At 29.6% G+C, this 8,578-nt stretch overlaps 1 non-coding gene across 1 annotated transcript; it reads right to left on the bottom strand.

Annotated features, from left to right (window-relative positions):
• Positions 1-251: 251 nt before the first annotated feature.
• On the bottom strand, positions 252-388 carry LOC124371536. The gene has a single exon (XR_006923248.1). It is a non-coding gene; the product is annotated as a U4 spliceosomal RNA (small nuclear RNA).
• Between the last annotated feature and the right edge of the window lie 8,190 nt (positions 389-8,578).

Here is an 8,578-nt window from a genome sequence, read left to right as displayed (position 1 = left end):
AAATGCGCAGCAAAGCGCGCCGGGCCCCGCTAGTTGTACATAAATTTAGCATCATTATAGTGACTGAAGCTTTACAAAATGCTTTTGAATTCAAACAAGTGAGTGGTTGAAGAAAGTTGGCGATGAATGAGATCAACTCATTCGTGGTTGATAATGATGGCGTAAGTATAGACATGATTAAAGTTGCGAAGACTAGAGCAACTCACATGAGGGGGTTTGTATACTATGGCAAGAATCTACTGATTCCTCCTCCCACTATAAGGATTATTAAGATATATTCAATGCCAGATTCTACATCTAAGAGATAGAATAAATAAAAGTTTTCAATAAGCAATAATCGCACCTCAGATGAACTTCATTGGTTACGATATTGCCACTTACTACAGATAAAGATTAAAAACAATAACAATGGCCAATAAAACAATGACAGTTAAATAATTAAGATAGCTAATTTTAACAATTTAGAAAATACAGTGGTAGCGATAGGTTGCCAGTGTAGAAAACAATAAGATCATTTGAGGTATGGTTGACTTCAGGAAATGATTATAGCTCAAGCAAATAAATGAGCATGGTAAGTGAAATTTCAGCAGTTTGTTGGCTCCCTGAAAGTTCAGTGTGCATGTGTGTGTGTGTGTGTATAGAAAATTTATACATGCAACGATTACAATACTCCACTGTCAACGGTTGACTATAATTCCAATTAAGGGCACAGATAACTTGAACATCACTTACCATTTATGGTTGCCTATGTGATAAAGTCTATTTACTTAGATGAAGCCCAAATAAGTTTATTACTTTCAATCTCTGCACACAGGTTAATAAAATTAATTGTGGTGCCACAATTCACACTCAATATTTCGTGTAGGTCCATACTTACCAACTTCTATGATTGAATTCCTCAGCATTGGTTTAAAAATATTTAAGTGTTACTGAAATCATTGGTGCTATTCAATTAAATACATGGAATGATGATGCAGATACAACAAATTTAGTTAAAAATTTATAAATTTGTTTTCACCTCTCCGACCTCAGGGTCCCAAAACACTGCTTTCCAAACTTAAAAGTTCAATTATTCAGGTATGAATCGGGAATATTGAAATATTTTTTCAATCGCCATTAATTACCTCTGGTATTTTGTATGCCATTTGTGTTCGGCAGGAATTTATGTGAAGCTGTGGGTAAGTGCTATTTATTTCCGTAAATTACTAGAAATATCTGAGCTACTCTGACAGTGTTGGTTGAATGTGCTTGCATGAGTTGGTAGACACCTTCACCCAGCCACATTCTGAGATTGAATTAAGTTTTATTTATTGTACAATAACATTTGGTACATTTCAAAGTGGTGCGTTGTCAATACATAACTTTTTTATGCTGTGTTCTAAATGCCAAAATAAAAACTAAAACTGATTGAATGCTTGAGGTTCATTTAACATTTCTAGTAGTTCTATTATGTATTTTTTGTCATTATAATCTGTGTTAGAACAAGTAATATTCAAAGTGTGGGAAATAGAACTCCTGCAATCTGAAATGATTAGCTTTAAAAAATTATGGATATATTACTAACTAAAAGTTTAAGCCTGCTTTGAAAATGCCCCTGTACAAATGATTGATTTTGAAATTAGTTAGTACAGGGCTAATTAATTCAGCAGAATATTTTTGTTAGATAAATTGGAGTGCCATCGCAACCACAAGACATACTGTTATATAATCTTAAGATTATACTTTTTACTTCTGAGCGAATTACAAATTCAAAAAAGTTTAAGTCCAATGATATACCTTTAGGTTGTATAATACGAGATGTAGTCAGTTGTAGTTATTTCAAAATTATGAACAATATTAATAAAATAAGCATTATTAAATTACTCACACATTTGTTGTGGAACATTTATGTATTTATTAATCATGTCCAATATTACTTTATCTTCTGCATAAGTTTGCATATCCAATTCTGTATTATTGGTTTTTAGTGTATTTTTGATTGCAAATACGAATAAACTTATCATTTGCCATAGATTTAGCCTTAGATACAACTATTAAAATGTTTTGTAATTGCATTCTAGAAGCTCTTTTCTTATTGGAAATTCTTGATAAATTTGAAAACAAACACTCCAATAATATACTTTTTATTTTTGTGAGTCCTTTCGTGTTGAAGAAATACATCATCAGACCCACAAAAGTGAATAAAAGTGTCTGTGTGTATTACTCAATCATGTAAAAAACTACTGAACCGATTGTACTGAAATTTTTATGGATATTCTTAGGATCCCTGGTTAACATATACGCCTATTCCTATTTCAAAAGTCCCTCCAGGCTACACTGGTCTTGAAACCTCCCCTAACACTCCATTACCCTTTAAATTTACGAACTTGGCTTCGTAAGCAGATATTAAATGTTTTTTAATCATTTGTCAAAGTCAAGAATAATAAGTATAATATTTTATAAAATATTTTAAACAGGTGATAGTAAATGTTATGTTATAATTCATCTGTTAGTCCAGTTTACACTTTACAAATGTCGTGTTTATGTGCAGAAGCTATTCCTTTGTCTGGATTTGTTTTTATTACGATTTTAATCAACGACAGTAAAATGCCATTATTTAATATACCATAAGTATGTTTACTGAAAACCTAAGGACTTCAAACTTTAGTCTCAGGATTTCTCCACATTGGCCTAAAATATTTCAATTTTTTACTGAAATCGTTGGAGCTACTCAAATGAAATATTGGAGAAAAAATTCAAGTAATTTCAGAGGTTACTTATAAAAAACGTTTCATTCTATGACCATCAGGACTTCCATCTTTAAACTTAAATCTGAAATGGATCAGGAGATTGGAATATCTTTCAGTGACTTGTATATCTTATCTTAATATCTTACCTCAGGCTTGTGGTGGCGTCCATCATAAAAATTGTTATTTAAGCCAATCAACTCTTGATGCAACTTTCAGCAAGTTTAATTTGGCAGTCATTTCACAACAAGTCAATGAATTAAACAGGTATAGTCTTCATCAGCATTGGACTGTGGATGACAACTTCTCATGCGAAGCCGAGGTAACTGCAAGTTCTGTATAAGTTGACTTGTTTCAGTTCATCTGATATGTATACAAATTAACCATCTAAACTAATAATGCGTCTTTTAGTTTTGAAATTTTGAGATTAGAGCCATAGACGAAATCTTTTCTTTCTTTCCGACTAAGCCAGAAAGGATGTTTTTTTTTTAACACCACTACTGCAAATATCATAACAATGATTCTTTGTTTGAAGTTTTTTTTTTTACGATGGCAGGATTATGAAAGAAACATGATTTTTCCTGACATTTACCATTGTTTCAGTGATACAAAAAAAATCAATAATACTACGTTTCGAGATCTACAATCTGATCTCTTTTTTCAGGTAAATAACTAACCTATGACATAACTACAAACCAGGTTAAAATAAACAGATCATACCAGTGCGTTGTATATAAAGTCAGGAAACACAACCACCATGTTGTGTGCGTTAACTTCACTAACTCTAAAACATGCACTTAAAAAAAAAACACAACACTAATTATTTAAACAGAACTACAGAACTTCATGTAAAATAGGTCTGCATTGGTTGGTTGGTGAACCTGTTTCCATCATAACAATGATGTTATCCATTCAATAAAAACTTGTTAAATAAACTCAAAAATTAAAATAAAAAACCTTAATATTTTTCATTGTGTATATTTTTGGGTATTTCTTTCCACAGTAATGGTATTGTACTGAATGAATATGTCAGTCTTAACTATTAATTTCATGAATTATTTCCTCTCATTTTCCATAAGTAGTATTATACATTTTATAGAATATCAAAGTATATTGTTTGGAAACTGGTTGAAATTCATTATTGTAATCATGTTCATCAATAGGGAGAGTCAGTAGTGTAACAGTTTGATCAGATTGAAAGATTTATTATACCAATTCATTGTTATAATCCATTGAGTTGAATGAGTAATATATATCGTTATGTCAGGAATCTTGTGAAATTTATTCACTCAAAAAGAACAATCTAATTGCCTTGGTTGAAACTATAAAGATTATTCAAGAAGATTATCAGCTATGCACTTCTGGACTCCTAGCAGACTAGATCTAGGCTCATACTGGAAACATTTTCACCAAGCAGGTAAACTTTGTTCACAGTTTTTTATTACAGTAAATGTTAGCACAGCCTATTTATGGTAATGTGAATTCACATTGATTCAATCCTTCCCAACATTAGCTAATATTTATGTTAATAGTTATGGTATATTTGATAGTTTGTCAAACAGTCTTTGATTTTATTTGGGCAAGCTTTTTGTATATAGCTTTAGCTGTTTGAATATAAGTTTTCTGAAGTTGAGTAGCACACAGTCACAAATAGAGAAGTCCTTAGGCCCTTCGACAAGTGGTTCAAGCAATATTATTAGACGACCTTATTGGTCGTCTCATGAATTTGGATTAAATGAAAAAAATATCCAACTGTTATTTAAATATTTTCAGCATATTATCCTGAATTTATTTAGAGTAATACACATTATTTATGCAAATATTTTACGTTATGATTGTTTTGTGGGAGCAAAACTGATTTTGATATAAATACATGTATAAACCAAATGTACAATCCTACCAATGGGCTTATTTAGCTTTTTTAAAGATTTACAAGTTAAATCAAATCAAATTCATTTTTATTGACATAAAAACTACAAGGATCATTTACAAAGTCATAAAATGAAGCCTAGTGACATCCATCTTAATGTTAACATACAAATTAGAATGTTAAAATGCTAGTTATAAAACAAGAAGATGAAAATATGTTGGTTGACCAATATGAATTAAATTTATAGAAAGTCCCACTAGTTGATTGAAAAGAGTATAATTTTAAAATTATGTAGAAACGATATAGATTTCATGCATAAGAATTCTTTCAGTGAATATTATTATATTATATTATGAAGTGAATATTATTATATTATATTATGAAAGTGAATATTATTATGTCCAAAAGACAAATAATATTTTCTTAAATATTGTATGGGGTGACGGACACAATTTTTACATTATAGTATCTGAAATTTATAAGGCATTTAAATATTGATTTAACTATTTAAACTTTAAATAAGATGGTGATTTATGTAAATCAAAACATAACTATTGCCTAGTTATTTTGGTTTGAAGTAAAGTATTAATATAATATATTTTTAATTAACTTTGTTTATTTTAATATCTTTGGTGTAAAACACTAATATTTCAAACAACAAACACTTCTGAACATTAAATGACACCAGACAGCCAAACTGCCTCTATTTTGGGATTGTTGTATTTATAGTTCCAATTCCTAGGTTCCTTGATTTAGACCCACTGATAAGGTTTAATGTAGTGTTCTGGTGAGTCCCTACTTCCTAGAGTAAAACTCTTCCTTTTTTGAAAGATTAGTTTATACATATCTACTATAATCTAGAATCGTTTTAGTGTGAGCTTTTGGTATTCTTTATTAGTATCAGAGTAAAAATATCCTGTAAATTGTTGCACTATTTTAATGTCAAAGTATATATTTAAATAAATTTGTATTGTAAATGTAATTTTGAATTAGGTTATTAATATATATTGAGATTTATGTTTCGATAATTCAGGAAGCCGCCCAAATAATTTTAACTGCATTTTGAAAGATTTATTTTATAAGAATTAGAATTAAATAAAAAAATAACTTTCAATTACTTTAATTAAACCATAGGACACGCATACTAATACGAATAGTATGGTTTTTAAGATGTAGATAATTTTAGTTTTGCTTAATTTTTTTAAACTGTATCTAGTATAAATATTGATGACTATGGAAACTTGAAGTGTTTTAGTCTGGATATCAATCAATACTTTCTATTTTAAATGCGGAATTTTATTGATGATTGATGAATGTATTAATCGTACACATTATGAGTCTCCATCCTAAAAGTGAAAAACTGTTATAAAAAACATAACATGACAGGCATAAAATAATACAGCAATTCAGGTAAGCGCAATGTTTGATGTACTTGTATTTTTCATTTGTACATTTCTTCTTGTTCTGTGACATTAAAAAAAACTAACATAGACAAATTTGAAAAAGTTTTTAACCTATTTTTATTTCAAATTCACAACTGCTAATTACCCCTGAATTTATTTAGAGTAACACAAATATTTTACATTCTGATTGTTTTGTGGGGGGAAACTATATTGAAATAAATATACCAAATGTATATTTCTAGCAATGGGCTTATTTACCTTTTTTGGAGTTTTTCAAATATTTCTGGGATGATAAACACAATTTTTACATTATAGTATCTGAAATTTATGAGGCATTTAAATATTGATGGACATAAACAGTTAATGGATTGTTTTGTCTTTAGGAACAAGCAATCATTAATTTTAAAAACATTCCGTTATTATGACATTTATCTTTAATTTATTCCATACAAATATAATTTGTTACATTTATCAATTATATTTTTACATTGTGATGTAGTGCTACAATTATCGTCTATAAGTTTTAAACTGGTTTGCCAAGCCCATTATGCTTTGGCACAAAACGTTTTGGTAAAATATACAAAAATTTGTTGAAGGTAGACAAACAGATTTTATATTGACATATATAATTATCAGTAAATATCTTTTAAATATTTTATTGATTCAATAACTTTATTACTAGTAGTAAGTAATCTACTTAAACCATTAAAGCATAGTAAAATTCAAAAAGTTTGATAACATATTCTTAATAAATTGCCACTATTGCCATAAAATAATTTTGCACGGTTTATTCTAAAAATAAACCTAGCAGAAGGAGGATGCCTCTCAGCTAAAACATGGCTCTTAAATGGTTAAGCATTATAAAACAATTAATGTATTTGAGCCTACTATGGAAAAGGGTCTTCTCTCTCTTAAACATATCAAAATCCAACTCTGCAATAAGTGTTGTTTCTTTAAATATCTGTAAGAAAAACAAAACACAATTTTATTCTCCACTTGATCTTCTTGTATCTCCAAAGAAACTTGAAATCTGATCCAACATGTTGAAATATACCTCAGGGAAAATAAGGAACACAATCAAGACGACATGATTGTATATCAGGTTGAAAATACTCAGGTTGAGAAGCTGGCAGAATCCGAAGATGGTCCTTATAACATTTTTAGATTGAATACATGCAGTGATTTTTTGTTCTGGTCTCTGCAGCATGACAATTTGATGTGACTTATACCTCTGACGCATGAAAGGCATTACAAAATCACCACTATTATTAACTTATTGAGTTTAAACAAGGAAACAATAGGCATTGCATTCTCCTGTCTAGTACCATTGTACATGGCTGATTTATTTGTTTGTCAACTCTTCTATCCAGTACTAGTGGACATGCAGTATCCCTTTCCCACTCATAATAAAAATCACCCATTACTTCCATTACTAAAGACATGATTTTTAAACAATACAGGTTCTGTTTCTTCACATTCATTAACTGACAACTTTTTTGCTATAAACTCTTTGTATATCTGTTTTGTTTTCTTCTAAATAATCTTCAAAATAAACTTGTTTCTTATTGTTTTTTAACCACTATAGCATATACAAGTTATATAAGTAAACCATATATGTTGTAACTTAATAAATTAGATGTGAAAGATAAAACAACAGTTAGCAGTATAAAATATTTTACTACATATTATATAGATAATAATGTTAACAGTGATCATTATATTTCATATAATTTATTATAACTAGTAAAAAATAAGATTTAGCATATCTAATCAAAATAAATTAAACAAAGTGGTGAACTGTAAAGTTCATAATCACAGTGGTGACATAATCGATAAGAAATAGTGGATGAGAAAGGAGTAGAGTAACATAACAAAAAACAGAGTTCATTTTGAGCTTCTTTGTCACCAACTTTTTTTGGATCTCTTTAGACAAAACATGATTCAAAATTAAGTCTGCGACAGCATCAGATTGCAGATCCTGCACTGGATAATTAACTCAACATTTACATTGAATTAACCCTTTCCCATCATAGCTACGTTATGTTTAAACTCGGTTGCTCCACCTTTACCTTGCTTTGGGATCGTGTGAGAAACATCGTACTGCACACAATTGCGCACCTGATGAGACAATGAGAATAACTCTTCCATCTAGACTACACTGTATTTTGTAGTCAGGTGTCGAAACGATGCAGTTTACTTTTAAGTTTTCGTCTCCAACTTTTTTTTATCCCTTCATAAGAAAATGGTGCTGTCCAACAGAACTGGACAAGAGAGCTGATGGGCCACCTTCATGTTAAAAAAGTGGGGTAAAGGGTTAAGTAGCTCAGCAACTTTTATCTATTTGATCCTTTTTAGAATCATAAATCATTACTGAATCACTTTGCAGTAAAAAACTAAGTGTTATTTGGTTATCCAATTTTGAATAAATTTTTACTAGTGAATATACATAAAGTAAATACTGAATAATTGCTGCTTAAGTTTAATCAATACTTACTAGATTTTTCTGTCACATGTACTGAAGTGTCTATGTCTGAAAATGTATGATTTTTGTTCAATGTCATTTCAGAAAGATGTCCATA

Source organism: Homalodisca vitripennis, unplaced genomic scaffold (genome assembly GCF_021130785.1).
Source record: "Homalodisca vitripennis isolate AUS2020 unplaced genomic scaffold, UT_GWSS_2.1 ScUCBcl_1568;HRSCAF=5355, whole genome shotgun sequence".
NCBI classification, from domain to species: Eukaryota; Metazoa; Arthropoda; class Insecta; order Hemiptera; family Cicadellidae; genus Homalodisca; species Homalodisca vitripennis.
The sequence above is the reverse complement of the archived record's forward strand: the minus strand, read 5'-3'. Positions and strand labels throughout refer to the sequence as shown.